Source organism: Saccopteryx bilineata, chromosome 4 (assembly GCF_036850765.1).
Source record: "Saccopteryx bilineata isolate mSacBil1 chromosome 4, mSacBil1_pri_phased_curated, whole genome shotgun sequence".
Lineage (NCBI taxonomy): Eukaryota > Metazoa > Chordata > Mammalia > Chiroptera > Emballonuridae > Saccopteryx > Saccopteryx bilineata.
In genome coordinates, this window is record NC_089493.1 from 74,763,765 (window position 1) to 74,783,084 (window position 19,320).

Consider the following 19,320-nt stretch of genomic DNA (forward strand, 5'->3'; position numbering starts at 1 on the left):
GAGGGGAGTCTGGCTGGACGGTTTGGACTGGGAGAAGCCCACAGCAGAAGAGACTGGTGAAAGAAGGGGGCATCCCCACCTTCAGTCACAGTTACGAGAAGAGAAAATCTCTGTAGATAGAGGGTCTCAGACAGGAGGTCGTCTCCCCAAGGCTGAGATCCCAGGACGTAGGAGAGGGGCCTGGCTAGGCGTGCCTAGACTTTCGTAGAAGTCCATAAAGAAGTAGAGGCAGACCACTCGTAGACATGGGGTCTGAAGTCAAAACCATCCAACCAGGAAGGGGTGTTTTTTGTTTTTTTTTTTTCTTGTTTTTTTTTTAGAGAGGAGAGGAGAGACAGAGAGAGACAGAGAGAGAAGGGGGAGAGGAGCAGAAAAGCATCAACTCCCATATGTGCCTTGACCAGGCAAGCCCAGGGTTTCGAACCGGTGACCTCAGCATTTCTAGGTCGACGCTTTTATCCACTGCACCACCACAGGTCAGGCAGGAAGGGGTGTTTTTAGAGAGAAATTTGGAGGCCAACCAGGGAAGGGGAGGGAGAAACTCCTTACCTTTCTGGTCCGGCAGGGTTCAGGACAGGGTCAGACTGCCAGTCGCTCAACCGCGCTCACACAGCCGAACAGAAGTTCGGCCGGCAAGGGGATCGTCCAGGCAGCCAGTGCCCCATCCCAGGTTTCGGCACCAGATGTGAGATGGCACTCGAACTCCAGGTGTGCAGGCTTTATTAGAGGAGAAAGACCTGCCGGGCACTCCTCTGAAAGAAGGGCCCCCAAAACAGACTGAGGTAAAACTTTATAGGGTTGGGGATAGCCTCGAGCAAGGGTCTGCTAGTATGTTCAGCTTTCTGGAATACTCCTCTTTGGGGTGATTGACCAGCTTCCTGGAATTCCTTTGTCCCAGGGGCGATTTTCTGGTGATTAAGGGTGAGGTCAGGCAGCCAAGCGGAACAGCAAAGGGGCAGTTGTAATTCATATATCTATCAAAGCTCATCTATAAAATGTGGGTAGTGGTCACTTTCTCACAGTGACTGCTTGAATCAATTTGAGGAAAATATATACAAAATAATTTTGGAAACTGTAAATCACTGTGTAAATGTAGGCTATGCTCGTTTTTGCCTCATCCATCACTATCATGCTAGTTTGTTAAACTAATTGATGTTGTTCCAGAAATTCATCATCATCTTTTTTTTTTCATCAAGCTCTAGAGCAGTGGATCTGATCTTTATTTGGTTACAAATATAACAGAAAATACTAATAAAAATAAAAACAAAAATAATGATAGTTATTACTTATTAATGCTAACTGTATATGTGCAGGCACTATTTTAAAAGTTCCACATGTATTATATCAGTATTCCTGGTAACTCCATGAGGTAATTACTCTTTTATCTTCACTTTACAGATGGGAAACATGAGGCTCAAAGGAGTTGGGTAACTTGTCCAGTAAGTAAAAGAACTGGGATTCCAACTTAGGCATCTGGCTCTGAAGTCTATGTTCTAAACCAGGTCCTCTTCCGTAACTAAACAGAGACATACAAATTTCTGAGTTTTCCTAAAGGTCTGTGGATTGTACATTTAAAACTCCCACTTTGGAGGAAAACAATCACCTGCATTTAGCAGCCTTTAGAATATATGATTTATTTATGCATTTTTCCCCTAACACTGTAACTGTATTTCAAGAGACAGACACAATGTAGGGTTTTCTGTTCTTCACTTTTACCCACCCTCCTCTTTATTCTAATTCTATGTGGCCATCTATTAGAAAGTGTTAAAGCTAGAGATCAGAATGTTCCACGCTGTCCGACCAACCCATGAGGCTTCCCTTTTCTCCCCCGGCCAGGTATGCCCTTGCTGAGAACAGCGTGAATGTGCATAATGTTCCTCTGCCCTGTCTTTGAAAGTGCCCAGTGTTTGGATAAATGTCATCCAACTTCAGAAATGAAAGAGCCTCCTCCAGAGCTGGCAGCCCAGAGCTCTCAGAAAAAAGATTTAAACCATTTCCATAACCCACAGGGAGACCCTGACGCTGGAAGGGCTACCATGGGGTAAGTGTATAGTGTTGCTTGAAATAGCCATCACAGACAGCAATTTTCAGTTTGCGAGCACTCCTTCCCAGAATGGTCCCTCCACAAAGAAGGTGCATTAGAAGGCAGATCTGCAAAAACAAGACTGTCTACCACAAGGTCAGTGCCAGGGCCCATGAGGCTGCTTGAAGGTGCCCCTGGGACTAGAGAAGGAACTCTGAGATCTTAACTTTCATTTCATAAGTTTTTAGATTGCATGTGCTTCATTCTTATGTAGATTTTATGAAATGCGAATTATGTAGATTTTATGGAATTTAGCAGCATAGAGCTGAACACTCCTATTCCCCTGTAAAGCCGTTATGGAAAAATTACTGCACTCCACAGAATGTGGACTTTCTACCTGACAACATCTCCCCAGGTAACATTGCAAACATGTCATCTGTAAAATCGAATGACATTTGTTTTAAATGTTCTTTCTTGTTCTCGGCTTTTTACTCCATAAAAAAAATAGAGTACATTTGTTTGGAGAAAGGGATATGTCATATCTGGACTTGAGCAATTGCAAGTATGTGGGGAAGGGGAAGGGGAGATGGTAGATATACTCAGCAAGGCTGAGGATGAGAATAGCTCCCATCTTCATCAACATCTTAACATTTTCATGCAATCATATCATTTAATCCACACAACTTTATCAAGTGGATACTATTATTTTCTCATCCTGAGAAAACGAAATCACAGAAACTTTAAAGCTGGTTATTAAGAGTGTTTGAGGCCAAGCGATCTGACTTTAGCACCAGAACGTTTGCAATGTTACCCTACTCTCAAAATCAACTTACTGTTTCTTAACAAATATTTGTTAATTACTCTGAGCACATGGAATGGAGAAGGGCAGAAATGAGTCTTTATAGCTGTTGGGCAGATAAAATGTATTATGCTCACTTTGTAAAAGATAACGTTGCCCACGTGGAGGCCGTTGCCCAGGTGATATTAATGTTTGTTGGGTCAGGCAGGATTGTTGTAGCCTGGGGCTTGGTTTTGGGATTAAGCCTTTCCCACCCTTTTTGATGTGGGGCAGTACAATCCAATCATGCCTCAGAGAAGTAACTTTGTATTAGAGACTTCCCTATTTTGTACATTGGATTAGAGGTTGTGAAGCTACAATATAAAATGGGGGCAGAACGAGAGTTTGCCCTCTTGGTTCCTGAGATTATCATTAGAGCAGAGGGAGCAGAGCAGAGAGCAGAAAGAGGCCATGTGGCCAGGAGAAGCAGCCAAAATGGCGGAGTGCTGAGTGAGATGCCAGTTTGTGCAGAGTTTGTATCTGGGATAAGGAAGGAGATGAGGAACTGAGGAGAATAAGGCTGGTGAGCTAGAAACCTTTGATTCTAGGAAACTCGGATAAATCAGTAGCTTTGTGAGCACTGAATGTGAGTGGGTTTTGGAGCCCAGTGTGTGTGTTTTTACTTGCCCGCCGGGTGCAAGCTAGGATTAAAGACTATGGCCCACCAGTTTGTGGCTCCATTGTTTCTTTACCGACTGTCCGAATCCAATGCGAACCTGCATGTGAATGGCCACGATGGTGGCTCCTGGCCTTATAATAGCATGAACTTAAATGTGATGGCCTTATCTCTGTTTTGATTCCTGTTTTGTTGTTTATTTGTAGAAATAAAAAAGTAGAGGTTAAGGAATGTGCCCAAGGAATATGTCACTTGCTGGGTTAAGAAGTAATGCAGCCAGCATCTGGGGACCATCTCGGGCACTGGATACCAACAGGAACACAGAAATGGATGCTATCAGAAGGAGCCTCTTGATGTTTTCTTGCTGCCTCCCCCCTTCCTTTGTTTTGAATAGCATGTGGACATTCTCTTTGGGGAGGACTAAGATACAGGCAGCCATGACACACATCAGGCAGGATTCTGTATGTCCTTCTGTCACATCCCTTTGTTTATATTGCAACTTTAAATTTACCTCTAAACTTGGACTTGCTGGCGCAGTGGATAAAGTGTCGACCTGGAAATGCTGAGGTCGCCAGTTCAAAACCCTGGGCTTGCCTGGTCAAGGCACATATGGGAGTTGATGCTTCCAGCTCCTCCCCCCTGTCTCTCTCTCTCATCTCTCTCTCTCTCTCTCTGTCTCTCTCTGTCTCTCTCTATCCCTCTCTCTCTCCTCTCTAAAATGAATAAATAAAATAAAAAAATAGAAGAATCACATCTGAACTTGGACTTGCTTGGACTTCTTAGCTTACCTTTCCTGCCAGTTTGGTCCTCAAAATTACTAGCCCAGTTTGTCCTTTACTCACTTCCCAGCTTCCAGATGGATATCTATGCCAATGCTGCCAAATCAGACACCAGTCCAAGCCCTAAACCACTGCTCCTCCCTCACATTCCTCTCTCAGCTTCCAGGGCAGAGACAGAGAACTGTAGGGTCTGAAAGCTTCCCCTCAGAGGTTCACAGTGTAAACAGGAACTTAAAGCACATTTGTGAAACAAGAGATAACAATGGAGAGAGAGTCTGTATGCAAAGAGTATGTGTAAAGACTAAGCCAAGAGGCAGAAATTTCAATAGAATTCAGCATAAATCCAGGGTTGTTTTCTAGAAGTGCTGGTGACAGCTGAGCTTTGCTCTGCCTGACAGTATCCCAGGGCTATGCAATCTCCCCAGTGGCCAGAGTTTCAACTCTCAATGAAGATCAGTCAGCTAACTACCAATGAACAAGTGTGTATGCTTGTAGCAGGTTATTCTGAAAAAACAAACAAACAAAAAAACCCTGCAGGGAGCTTGGCACCTGGCTAAGCAGTGCTCCTTCCTGTGATCTGTGGCAGGAAGACAGCAGAGTTTGTCCAGCCGCAGATTCCATGATACAACTTTAAACTCAAACCTAGCCACGCTACCCCACCCTCCTTCCTTTTCTTACCCCACAACCATCACCCTAAAAAAGAATTTTTACTTTTGAAAGTAATCTTGCTGCACCAAAGCTTATAGTTTTAAAAGCTCCCTAAGGCTTTATTTTGAAAAGCCATGTGGACATTAGATTGACTTTCTCTTGAACACATCTTAAATCTTATTCATTTGGGAACACAAAAGAGAAAGGTTAGGAATCCTAAGGCTTCAGTTGCCAGCTGTCTCATTTCTCAGCTCGCATTTTTTTCCTCCTCTCCAACAAGAATAAGATGACTGAAATAATTTCTTTCTTTTCGGATATCATCGTAACATTTAAGTTTTCCATTACTGTCAATTTCTTGAAACTTGTCTCATTTGCATTTTCAGAACAGTTTTAATAAAACCTTTCATCAAGGATAAAAAAGCATGCATGATCTCTAAATGCAAGTAAGTTGTCACGGGATTTCATTGACATAATTTTGTCCTCTCTTGTCTTCATTTCTGCTTCCTCAGTTCCTCTATTAATACAAAGTCTCTCTGAATTGAACAGTTGAAAAGAAGTAGCCTAGATTACAAAGTAATGTGCCTTGGTCATAAAGAAGGACTGTGGGCTGTTAGATTTCACCCCATATAACTTCTAAGAACAAAGGTAGAAATGCCAAAAGCTCAATCAAAGCAAAATAAGTAACATTCTAGACTGCAGTGGTCCACAAACTTGTTAGTCAACAGAGCCAAATATCAACAGTACAACGATTGAAATTTCTTTTGAGAGCCAAAATTTTAAAACTTAAACTATATAGGTAGGTACATTGTTATTAACTTAATTAGGGTACTCCTAAACTGGCCAAAGAGCTGCATGTGGCTCACGAGCGGCTGTTTGCAGACCACTGTTCTAGAGGAAATCAACCCGTGACTCCAGGCTTTTCTGCAAGCTACACGTGTTTTTCATGTTTTTAAAAGTGGGAAGCAGAGCAGGTTAGTGAGGAAACCTGAGGAGTCTTGGGTCTCCTTATCACCAATACAACTAGCAGGTAAGAGCTCCCTGGTGTTACATACAGCACAGTGATAATGACCTAATCAAGTTTTTATTTCTCTGAACCTAAAAGCACTTTGGTAAATGCACATGGATTAGCACTAAAGAGCTAATTATCTTGTGAGTTCAGATCCTTTAAACAGAGAAAAAGAAAAATTCTCCCGGGATCAAGAGCAGCAACCTCTTTGTTAGAATTTCCTGGAAACCGGGACATGGACTTGGAAGCTGCGTCACCACACTGAGCGTGCAGCATCTCCCGGGAGCTGAGACCTTGTGAGGTAGGAAATGGGAGTGTTCTGTGCGGCAGCAGGCAGAGGGAGAGAAGGCGTGCGGGCTGAACAGCCTTCAACCCAGAAAGGCAGTGCTGGCAAACCTAGAGTTAGCTGTATGCTCCTTATCTGCTGCTGTGATATTGGCACAACTCCATCTGTTGGCAATTGTACAGTACTCACAGGATGTGGAAGGTTTTCTTTTCTTTTAAGGGAACCAGAATCTCTATTGTCAATTATTGTCCACAGAAAGAGCAAAACCCACACTGGACATCACTTATAATTTGAGAAAGGCAACTTTCTAGGTTGGGTTCTCCAAAACCGGTGAAAATAAAGTAGTGGAGGGTGCCTGGTCCTAGGCTGCCATCATTCAGAAACCCTTTATTGACAGACATAACCATTCCAAGTCGCCTGTCTTCTCTGTTAATCAACATCTTTTATTGTCCTTTGATTTTAAGTAACATTCTCTTTGAAATTTACTTATTTCACAAAAGGAATTGGTTTATCTGACATGGTTGAAAAAAATCATCTTGTAAATCTATCTTGTACATTTAAATTTCCTCCCTTATTAATCCCAACAAATATTCAGTGAGTGCCTACTGTGCTCCAGGCATTGTTCCAGGAGCTGGAGACTCGTTCATTAATAAAATGAACCAAGTCTCTGTGCTCAGGGAAGTTCCAGGTAAGGACAAAAACGAAACAAATTTTTGTTTTTGTTCAAAGGTGATAACATTACAGAGACAAAGTTTGTAAGGAGAGAGTTGGAAGGGAAGGGGCTTCACTTCAAATAGTGTGACAAAGGGCAGTCTCACTGTAACAGTGATATATGAAAAAGAAGAGAGCTGTGCAGGTGTTGTACGGGGTGGGGGTGCTGAGAATTGATCTCAGCAGAGGAAATAGTAAAAGTAAAGAAGCTGAGCAGAGTTAATGCCTGCAGCACAATACATAAGGGGCAGTGAGTAAGTATTGAGAAGCATACAGGTCACAGAATTTTATAGATCATTGCAAAGACATTGACTTTTATTTGGAGTGTGATAAGAATTTTTGGGGAGTTTTAATCAGGGGAGTGACATCAATTTCCTTAATATTCTTAGAAGATTGTTCTAGTTCTAACATTGAGACTAAACTCTTGGGAGATGAAAATAAAGCAGTGTTTTGAACAATTAAGGTAAAACATATGAAATAAAATAAATCATGAGGTGGAAGGGTTATATATGTATATATCATACATACAGAATGGGGCAAAAGTAGGTTTACTGTTGTGAGTATGCGAAACATGGAGTTTATTCTTGTACTATTATTCTTGTACTATTTTCCATGCAAACAAGTATAAATCTATGCAAATCCTTTTACCAATTAACCTTTCTGTCTCAAATTTTCCAATTTGAACCTAGGATACTTTTCATCAGAATATTCTAGTTAGGCTTTTTTTTGAAAAATGGAAAGAACCTATAACATTAAGGCTGTTTCCTCCCCCCCCCTTAGGAATTCCTTCTTTATTCTTTTTTTTTTTTACATTTTTTGTTGTTTTTTTGTTTTTTTATTAATTTTAATGGGGTGACATTAATAAATCAGGGCACATATGTTCAGAGAAAACATCTCCAGGTTATTTTGACATTTAATTATGTTGCATATCCCTCACCCAAAGTCAAATTGCCTTCTGTCACCTTCTATCTGGTTTTCTTTGTGACCCTCCCCTCCCCCCTCTCCTCCCTCTCCTCCCTGTAACCACCACACTCTTGTCCATGTCTCTTAGTCTCGTTTTTGTGTCCCACCTATGTAAGGAATCATGCAGTTCTTAGTTTTTTCTGATTTACTTATTTCACTCCGTATAATGTTATCAAGATCCATCCATGTTGTTGTAAATGATCCATTGTCATCATTTCTTATGGCTGAGTAGTATTCCATAGTATATATGTACCACATCTTCTTTATCCAGTCATCTATAGCAAATGAAAACTACAATGAGATATCACCTCACACCTGTTAGATTAGCTATTATCAACAAGACAGGTAATAGCAAGTGTTGGAGAGGCTGTGGAGAAAAAGGAACCCTCATCCATTGTTGGTGGGAATGTAAAGTAATACAACCATTATGGAAGAAAGTATGGTGGCTCCTCAAAAAACTAAAAATAGAACTACCATATAACCCAGCAATCCCTCTACTGGGTATATACCCCAAAACTCAAAAAACATTGGTACATAAAGCCCCATGTTCATTGCAGCTTTGTTCACAGTGGCCAAGGCATGGAAACAACCAAAGGCTGTTTTCTTAAGTGCATAAGAAGATAAGTGTAATGCCAGTGGCTGAAACCAGGCATGTTAACATTGGATTCTAGTAGATGGTAGAGAAACTATGGAACCAGAAAGTAATATGGGTCGTTTCTGTTTAATAGATTCTCATATCAGCAGATGAGCAAAAAGGCAGGGGAAAACTGCTTCTCATGGCAGCAGGTGAACTAACAGCAAAATAGCCCCTCACAGTGGTGTGCAAGCAATCCATAATCCTCCCTGAGGGAAAGCACGTGTAGCCTACATACCCACGTGCTCATGCACAAATCATACAAAGTATAAGTGAGCAAGCCTAACACAGCTGTTTTCCTCACATTCCACAACCCCTTTAGAGTTGCTTGCCTCATAATCCATGCAACAGGTATCTTCCACGATGGTCCTTGTGTGAGAAGTGAGGTACATTACATAACCAGAAACAGTACAGACCACAGCCACCAAATTAAAAAGGCACAAGCTATACCAAAAATGACAATAATTACAAAGGGGCCTTTCACAATGATATCTCCCAGAGTACTTTGCTTAAGGAGTTAACTGGAAGCCCACCTCTAGTATGCTACCCTACAGTAGGTGGAAGGGCCTAATAGAGTTCTGTTAGAACTTTGGCAGTAACTTAAGCCAGAACAGAGTTCCAGCCATAGTGCAGGGCTATGTTTATTGAACAAAGTGTCCTTGGTGGGTTTCAGAAACTGGGTGAAAGCAGCTTCCTAGTGCAGGAGGACCTTTACAGGTACCATGCCGCACCTTTCAGGGTCACTTATGCTGTCCACAACCCAGGAAACCATACCCTATTCTAATAGGTGATAACTGTCATTCATATGGTCTTACAGAATTCTGGAGACTTGCTGGGGGGAGAGTGCTAGTGAGTCAGTGGTAGTTATATACTGAGCTGCAGCAGGTCCTCTGGCAACTAGATATGAGGAATATTGCTTTCAACCTCAGGTTCCATGGGCCAGATGAGGAAGTATTTATGGCAGGGATGAGGTATGTCCCTCCAGCAAGGGAGCTCATGCCTCCCTCTTGTCTCAGTCCCTGTAAGAGTCCATTACATTCTCAATGATCAATCCATGATAGCCCACCTGTCTGTGCAGATAACCCAAGGTGAAAGTCCATTACAGGCAACTAGCCATACAGCTCTTTGATAATGAACCTCAGCATCTTTCCAGAGCATTTTATCCCTTGCCATAAGCTCTGTCCAAACCCTTCAGCAAGCTCACTGGGCCCAACAGGGTCAAACACATTCAAGACCTGTGCTGCCTTGACAGTTCTCTTAGCTACTGCTGCAAAAGTACCTATTATCTTGTAAGGCCAAGACCTGCTTCACATCAGAAGGGGACTAGTGAATTGCCAATTTTATATGGGGCCTCTGCCCCCCCCATGTGCACCCATCCCTGTTAGATGGATCTCCCTCAGGCTTCCCCCTATTCAAACTGGGATAACGGATCTTTGGGATCTTCCTCTCCCTCCGTTATTTCCTTTGATAGCTGCTGGGGCTGCCTGCTTCCCCAAGTTTTACAGTGGCTGGAACCTCTGTTGTGAACTTTTACACCTGCCATCCAATTTCTCTTTATCTGCCCCAGATACAATCAAATCTACCTACATCTGTGTTCTGGTACCCTTTACAGGCTTATTTCACTTGTTAGCCTGGTGGCAGCATGAGCAGCAGTCTGCACAGCCTTATGGTTCTGGGCTGCCTCCACCTCCCTTACATCTGTCACTGTCTGTGTAACAGTGTTGATGGGCTGTCCCACATAGGGGCTCAAAATAGCCACTAGTGGCCCAAAAAGGGCTGATGGGACACTACAGCAAATAAGGTCATTCATCCTTACCATAAATATTTCCACATCTGGCCCATGGGACCTCAGCTTGAAAGCAACATTCCTCTAGTCCCAGAGGACCTACTGCAGCTCACTATGTAACTGCCATTGACTCACTGCACCCCCCATTAAGTCTCCAGCATTCTGTAAGACCATATGAATGACAGTTACCGCCCATTCTAATAGGGTATGGTTTCCTGGGTTGTCACAGCAGTTCTGAAGATGCTGCCTCAAGGGGGAATACATGGTAATGGTGGCCAATTTCTCTGTCTCTGTTCTGGAGAGTTTGATGCCATCCATCCCCTATGTCCCACAACTGCAGCAACCAAGCTACCAGGGAATCAGTGGGTTTCTGCCTGAATTTAACCTCTAACTCCAACAACTCTGTCTTGGCATAATGCTGGACCACAGAGTAATCTACTACTTGCAGAAGGCATTGTGCCAGCCCCTGAGGCACTTTTTTTTTTTTATTATTAATTTTTTTAGAGAGGAGAGAAAGTAAGAGAGAGAAGGGGGAGGGAAGAGCAGGAAGCATCAACTCCCATATGTGCCTTGACCAGGCAAGTCCAGGGTTTTGAACCAGCGACCTCAGCATTTCCAGGTCGACGCTTTATCCACTGCGCCACCACAGGTCAGGCCCTGAGGCACTTTTGACTGCTGGGTTTTTACCTTTTGGATGACCACCAGCCAGGTTCTGAGTCTACCAGTAACAGTTTTAGCCAAGACCTCCTCCTCCTTCTTCAGTGACCACTTTCTCTCTTGCAGCTGCCAGCTCTTGGCCTGATGCTGAAACTCAAGCTCTTGAACTCACAGTTGTGTCTCTAACAATTGCTGGTCCAGAGCTTGGTTTTTAGGGAAAACTGGAGTTTTCAAACTTGGGTGATCTCTTGCACAGAGCTTTCAGTTCTGCTCACAGGACTGTAAAGAACACCCAGATCATGGCCCTCAACAGGGTAGCCATAGGAAACCACAAGAATGGCAACTTCTCTATTCCACCCTTCAAGGGTGCTCCATACCAATAAGATTCGAATCCTGCTCATAGCACCAGACATAATGCTGGAGACCAAGGCCAAGCAGGTTTACATTGGATTTGGGCAGATGGTAAAGGAACTGCAGAGCTGGAAAGTGGTGGACCATTCCTGTTTAATAGATTCTTGCAACGATGGACAAGCAAACAGGCAGGGGAAAACTGCTTCTTTTGGCAGCAGGTGAACAAACAGCAAAATAGCCTCTAACAGTGATGGAGAAGCAATCTCCAACCCGCCCTGAGGGTATGCACCTGTAGCCTTACATAAGCTATACAGGTATGGCTCTGCCACATGCTCATGCACTAATGATACAAAGTATAAGCAAGCAAACCTAATACAGCTGTTTTTCCTACAATAAAGCATATTTTAAGAATGCTAAATAATATTCTAATGACCTTTACAAGAAAAAGTATCTTAAAATGTTCTTGGCATTAGACATTTCCTACAAACTTAATTTGCTATAATACAAATATAGTAGTAGTGACCATACTTTTGTAGATGGGAATAATGTAGGGAAACTGGTAGTCACCATCTCATTTTAAAGATTGAGAAACAGACCCAAAGACATACAGGTAAGAAGTGGAAGAGTTGGAACTTCAGCTCATTTCTATGTCCAGCTAAAAGGCCTTTACTAATGGTTTCTGACTAAATTAAGTAAGTTGTGGCTTAGCCTATAGGAAGCACATCTTAAAGCATGTCAGAAATTTGAATTACCTTCTTCTTCCATGTTCTATACTTTCTTCAAAAAAATAATAATAGGTTGTTTAGTTGTTTATAATTACAGGGAGAGGAGTTAGAAATAGATAGGCTAAAACATGTAGAGCCCTGGCCGGTTGGCTCGGTGGTAGAGCGTCAGCCTAGCGTGCAGAGGTCCTGGGTTTGATTCCCAGCCAGGGCACACAGGAGAAGCGCCCATCTGCTTCTCCACCCCTCCCCCTCTCCTTCCTCTCTGTCTCTCTCTTCCCCTCCTGCAGCTGAGGCTCCATTGGAGCAAAGATGGCCCGGGCACTGAGGATGGCTCTGTGGCCTGTGCCTCAGGTGCTAGAATGGCTCTGGATGCAACAGAGCAATGCCCCAGAGGGGCAGAGCATCGCCCCCTGGTGGGCATGCCGGGTGGATCCCGGTCGGGCGCATGCGGGAGTCTGTCTGACTGCCTCCCCGTTTCCAGCTTCGGAAAAGTGAAAAAACAAAACAAAACAAAACAAAAAATTAAATTAAAAAAATTAAAAAAAAAAACAACGTGTAGAATTGAGAGTCAAGCAGGGAAGCCTAGAGACTAATGCCTGCCCTCATAAATTGTCCAGTCCCAGTAAAGACATACAACTCACATGCCCATTCTCACCACCTGAAGATGAACCCAGACCTGAGGCAGCAGCTGGATTTTCCCTCCCTGGTGGGTTGTTGTTAAAATGAACTGAAATAATCTTCTTCATCATAAGTTAAGAGTACTTAAGAGATGGCCAATAGCTATGCTTAAGGAACACTTGGCTGTCAGAAAAGAAATCAAACACTTAGAGACAGCTCAAACTATTGTACAAACATTTTCCCTCTAAAGATGCAGTTACCCTTCTGGGTAAAGTCAGTCAAATCTAACCTTTAAAACAAAATGACTGGCTCATTATTGTCAATTTTTAAAAGTCAATCTGTTAGAATCTAAACAGAACAATCTCTAGGATAGTCTAAAATGTATTTAAATAGAAAATAACAATTATTTTAAATAGCAATGGTAAGGCACCTGGTGGCCCTTGCCACACCTGTTGTAACCTCGTGTGAGAATCAGTCCTGAGCCTGATGGTTCACATGGGACACAAAGAATGCATGCCCACGCAGGCAGTAGCGGATTTGAAACCAGTCACTCAAATTTGACTTTGGGTGATGGGTATGCAACATAATTAATGTCAAAATTACCTGGAGATGTTTTCTCTGAACATATGTACCCTGAGTTATTAATGTCACCCCATTAAAATCAATAATTAAGAAAAAAGAAACCAGTCACTGAAGGAAACAAAGAAGCTGAAAATCTTTTAGCAGCCAGGATTTCTGAAAAGCTCTAGGAGAAAAGAACTTGTTAGGCCTGCTTTAAGAAGCCACCAGTCACTGGGGGGTATAGAAGGCAGGAGGCACCTGATGTGGAAACAAAGCTTTGAGGACATGGGGAAATAAGTTCAGATGATGTCAAGAGGTAGCAGCAGGTCCTTGGGACGTTGAGTCTCTATAAATGCTGGTGGAGCTGGAGGCATAGAGGTAACTCCTGCTGCTATTGCCATGGAAGACTGACCCTTCAGGGGATATTTTGCACAGTTGCACATGAAAACTATTCTAAATAGGCAAAAGCATGCTTATTTTCTGATAAAAATATCAGAATATTGATTTCTCAGTCTTCTCTTAGACCATCATTTATGTGTACAAAGTATTTTGACCATACAGACAAAAAAAAAAGAATCTCAAGGGCAAAATAGAGTTTTTACATTTTTGAGATATGTATTTTCTTACATGTTTCCTTTTTTGTGTGTGAGAGGGGGAGGGGGTTAAGCTGGAAAACTAATGAGCAGAGATGAACTGCTTTATTTCCAGGATGGAGGGGATTAAAGGGAGGAGTTCACCAGGAATGACATGGTAGTAGGGACTCTGGGTGGCCTCTGGGCACCTTCAGAAAGGGGAATTCTCAAGATACGGTGTATGTTTTGAAGTATTTTTCTAAACACCACAGGGGAAGAAGGGTAGGAGTGAGGAAAGAAACAAAAGAGAAATAAGAACCAAAATATTTTCGAGTTGATAAAAACTTTTATCAACCATCTCAGGAGATTATTCTTTCTGTATATACTTCCAATAGCAAAATTATATGTATAAATACACAAACAGAGAAGACAGATTTTTTTAAACATTAAAAATTTTGTGGATGTCAGAGAAATGGCACCATGAGAGATGCTCCTGATACGTCTCCCTGAAATTTCAACACATTCAACAACTAGAGACAGAAAAACAATCCCAGGAGCATGTGAAATACACATACATCAAACAAAGGTACGAATGGGCGAAAAGGTGGCTGAATATATAATCCACTCTGAAGGAAATAAGACAGAGAACAGAGTATTCTGCTTTCCTCACTGATCTGAGGAAGGGCCACTTTCACTTGGGAACTGAGAGGAAAGGAGGGCTGGGGGAGAGGGAAGAAGCTGGCTTGGGCAGAGACGTTCAAGCCGAGAGAGTGTGTGCCCATGGCTCAGCTTGAGATCACCAATGCAGAGCTAACAAAGGCAGCAAACCCCGGCAGAAGTGGGAGAAGGGGTTGCTTGCAAAGATTCATAGCAGAGTGACTTTTGGCTTTGTTTACTCCTGGCCTCCTGGTTGGCGAGCATGGCAGTGTGTGAGTGGTTCCTCCTGGTGCCTCAGGCATGGGCACCTGTGTTCCTGGATGGAAGGGCCGGGTCAGACACTGTCAGCAGTGGCCAAGTGCATAGGCTGTAGCCAGAGTTTCTGTATAATCCCTGACTCTTTGAACAACAGCATGTGGGAAGTGTGCAAGAGCCGGGTTCCTGTGCCTGGACCTGTCTGGGTGGGGCATCTCCTCCAGCCATACAGGCTAAAAAAACAAATTCCCGTGAAGAGAACTGCAAAAGTGGTGGGGGGAAGGGCACACAGGCAGCTTGCTGGAGCAGGCGGCTTCTGGAGAGTAGACCCACAGAACACTGAAAGGAGCCTAACCTGTAGTCTGCTCACTGCCCGGCTGGCTGGCATTGGCAGCTCTGGCTGACAAAGCCTTCTTTCCCAGGCCTGCAATTTAAGAAAACCCGGAGGAGGGAATTGATAGTCCTTAGGGCCTCTTGCTCTGCAGGCAATGGCTGGGGCAACTTCCAGCCAGGTGATACAGGTTAAAAAGCACAGTCCCATGGAACAGACTTCTGAGAGCACTGCAGAAGTTGGGCAGGCTGGGGTGTAGGCTTCTCAACAAGGGAGAAGCCTGTGGAAAGCAGGTCCATGGAGGGCTGAGGCAAATTTAACTAGACATATCCCGGGGAATGGTAGAAAAGAGCCAGTACAGAAGTCAGCTCACACCTCTGCCTGCTTAAGATGGTGGCTCTGGTAGTAGAGCTTTCATACCTAGGGCTGTGCTTTGAACGGACCTGGAGGAGGGACTTGTTGGCTTTTAGGGCCTCTTGCTCTGCAGGCAGTGACTGGGGAATCTTTCTGCCAGATGATACAGGTTATAAAGTGCAAAAATCCTGAGGAGAATAGACCCATGGAGTGCTGAGGCATACTAGACATGCCCAGAGGCTCATAGAAAGACACCTGAAGAGCACTCGGCTGCTAGCCTTGCCTGATTATGCTGGTGGCTCTGGCTGGCAAAGCCTTACCCAGAACCCTGCTTTGAGCATAGATAGAGGGGGGATTTGGCAACTCTTAAAGCCTCTTTCTCTCTAGGCAGTGACTGAGACAACTTCACAGCTGGGTCCCCAGGCTGCTGGTTCAGGAAGCAGAGATTTGGGGAGAAGCTCAAGGAAAACAGACTCTTCCACTGTCAGAACCTGCAAATACTAACAAGCCCTGCCTACCAATGGGACTGAGGCCTAGTTTATACCATCACCATAGCTACACATCAACTGAAAATCTCTGCCTAAGAGTGCCACAGGGGCAGAACCTGGGGTACAGTGCCACTGGCCAAAAAGAGAGAAAAGAAAGAAAAAGGAAGAAGATAACCTCTTAAAACCAGAAAAAATCCAGTCTTTATAACTTCTTCCATTTTTTATCTTTTTTTCTTCCAACTTGGACATTTTATCCTCATTTCATTTTATTATTCTCTTTTCATTTTGAAATTCAGTACCCATAGGTGTTACATTTTTCATTCTTTTTTTCTATGAGAGTTACATTCCAAAAACTCTCTCTTTTTTTTCTTTCTCTTTTTGTTTCTTTTTTTTCTCTTTCACTTTTTCTCTCATTTGATCCTCATTCACAAACAAATTATTTTATTCTGGATTCAAATTTTTTCTTTGTGGCATTTTATGTGATTTTTACCTCGCTTTTCACCCATTAGCATTTCCCCCAACTCTAGCTCTCTCTTCTATGTAGTTTTTGTTCCACTTAATACAACAGAATTTTCATTTTAACTGTATTTTTCTTTTTTCTCTTTTTCTTTTTTCTTCTTTTCTCTTTCACTATTTCTCTCATTTGACTGTCATTTACAAACAAATGATTTTATTCTTGATCCAAATTTTTTCCTTGTAGCATTTTGTGGGTTCTTATCTCATTTTTTGCCTCTTTGTCACTTCCCACCAACTCAGACCCTCCATTTTATGTAGTTTATGTCACAATTAGCACAATAGAATTTTTAGTTTCTTACTGTATTTTCCAAAAAAAATACTTTTTTTATATATCAACTCTTATTAATGTTATTAACAATACCACTCTCAAATGATATTAAGGAAAAAGAAATAGAATATTATGAATACGAAAGACAGGGATATAGCTCAGATAGATGAGAAAAAAATCTATCGAAAAAATTTTCAATAGCTTGGAAACCTTAGAGATAAATGACAGAAAATTTAAAATTGAAGTCCTAAAAATACATAGGGATATACAAAAAAGCACAGAAAGGCAATTTAGGGAGCTCATAAAGCAATTCAACAAACAGAAGAATACATCACTAAGGAAATTGAAACTATGAAAATGAATCAAACAGAGATGAAAAACTCAACTTATGAACTGAAAAACGAGATAATAAGCTTAGCTAATGGAACAGGTCAGATAGAGGAGAGAATTAGTGACATAGAAGACAGGCAACTAGAGGTACTACAGAGAGAAGAGGAGAGAGACACACAAATTAAAAAAAATGAGAAAGCCCTACAGGAATTGCCTGACTCCATCAAAAAGAGCAAAATAAAAATAATGGGTATATCAGAAGGACAAAAGAGAGAAAATGGAATGGAGAACATATTCAAACAAATAATAGATGAGAATTTCCAAAACCTGTGGAAAAAACTAAAGCCTCAAATTAAAGAAGCAAACAGAAAACTGAGATATCTTAACCCCAACAAACTTACTCCAAGGCACATAATAATAAAATTGGCACAAACCAGTGACAAAGAAAACATTCTCAAGGCAACCAGGGTAAAAAAGAATATAACATGTAAAGGAAGGCCCATTAGATTATCATCAGATTTCTCAGCAGACACTCTAAAAGCTAGAAGAGAATGGACCCCAATATTTAAAGTTCTGAAAGAGAGGAACTTCCAGCCAAGAATACTATACCTATCAAAGCTATCCTTCAAATACAAAGGAGAAATAAAAACATTCACAGATACAGAAAAGATGAGGGAATTTATCACAAGAAAACCCCCACTTCAGGAAATACTAAAGGTTTTTTTTTTGACCAGGTACAAAGAACAAAACAAAACAAACCCACAAGTAAAAGATCCATCAAGATCACAATAAAGACAAGACTAATCTGTGATAACAAAAACAAAAAAGGGGAGAGGACAAAGATTAACAGTAGCAAAGGAGGATGAAGTGCAGAATCACTCATGAGATAATGTACTATAATGAACATGATATGTATTCTTTCCATTACTTAATGGTAACCACCCCTGAAAAAAACCACCACAGAAGCACATGACTTGAAAAAAGAAGTAACAGAGGAAAGAAGTATGGATTACAACCAAACAAAAACAAGTGATAGAAAAACAAAAGAGAAGAACCAAAAAAGATACAAAACTAATAGAAAGCAATATATATATAAAATGGCAATAGGAAACCCTAAAGTGTCAATAATTACACTAAATGTAAATGGATTGAACTTACCAATAAAAAGACAGAGTAGCAGAATAGATTAAAAAAGAAAATCCAACTGTATGCTGTCTACAAGAAACACATCTAAGCAACAAGGATAAAAACAAGTTCAAAGTGAAAGGCTAAAAAACAATACTCCAAGCAAATAAAATCCAAAAAAAAGCAGGTGTAGCAATACTAATATCGAACAATGCTGACTACAAGGCAGCAAAGGTAATCAGAGACAAAAACGGTCATTACATAATGATAAAGGGTATACTGAATCAAGAAGACATAACAGTTCTTAATATATATGCAACAAACCAGGAGCACCAAAGTATATGACAGCTACTGACTGACTTAAAAACAAAAATTGACAAAAATACAAACATACTTGGAGCCCTCAATACACTGCTGATGGCTCTAGATCGTTCATCCAAACTGAAAATCAATAAAGAAATATTGGCCTTAAACAAAAACACTAGAACAGTTGGATATAATAGACATCTACAGAATATTTTATCCCAAAGTGCCAGAGTATATATTTTTCTTAGTGTACATGGAACATTCTCAAGAATTGACCATATGTTGGGCCACAAAAATAACAACAACAAATTCAGAAAGATGGAAGTTATACCAAGCATATTCCCTAATCATAAAAGCTTGAAACTAGAATTCAACTGCAAAAAAGAGATAAACAAACCCACAAAAATGTGGAAACTAAATAACATACTTTTAAAAAATGAGTGGGTCAAAGAAGAAATAAGCCCAGAGATCAGAAGATACATACAGACAAATGAAAATAACAATATGACATATTAGAATCTCTCAGATGCAGCAAAAGTAGTAATAAGAGGGAAGCTCATATCCCTACAGGCCTATATGAACAAACAAGAAAGAGTCAAAATAAACCACTTCACATCTTAAAACTAGAAAAAAAAAGAAAAAAGGCAACCCAAACCAGCAGAAAAAAAGGAAATAATAAAAATCAGAGCAGAAATAAATGAAAGAGAGAACAGAAAACCTATAGAAAAAATTAATAAAACAAGGAGCTGGTTCTTTGAAAAGATCAACAAAATTGACAAACAGTTGGAAAGACACACTAAGGAAAAAAGACAAAGGACTCATAAACAAAATCCAAAATGAAAGAGGAGAAATCACCATACATATCATAGATATACAAAGAATTATTGTAGAATACGATGAAGAACTATATGTGAAC

At 41.4% G+C, this 19,320-nt stretch overlaps 1 long non-coding RNA gene across 1 annotated transcript; it reads left to right on the forward strand.

Annotated features, from left to right (window-relative positions):
- Positions 1-651: 651 nt before the first annotated feature.
- LOC136336317 (uncharacterized) lies at positions 652-2,035 on the forward strand. Its single transcript, XR_010731423.1, has 3 exons — positions 652-782; positions 1,399-1,439; positions 1,837-2,035. It is a non-coding gene; the product is annotated as an uncharacterized lncRNA (long non-coding RNA).
- Positions 2,036-19,320: the final 17,285 nt, after the last annotated feature.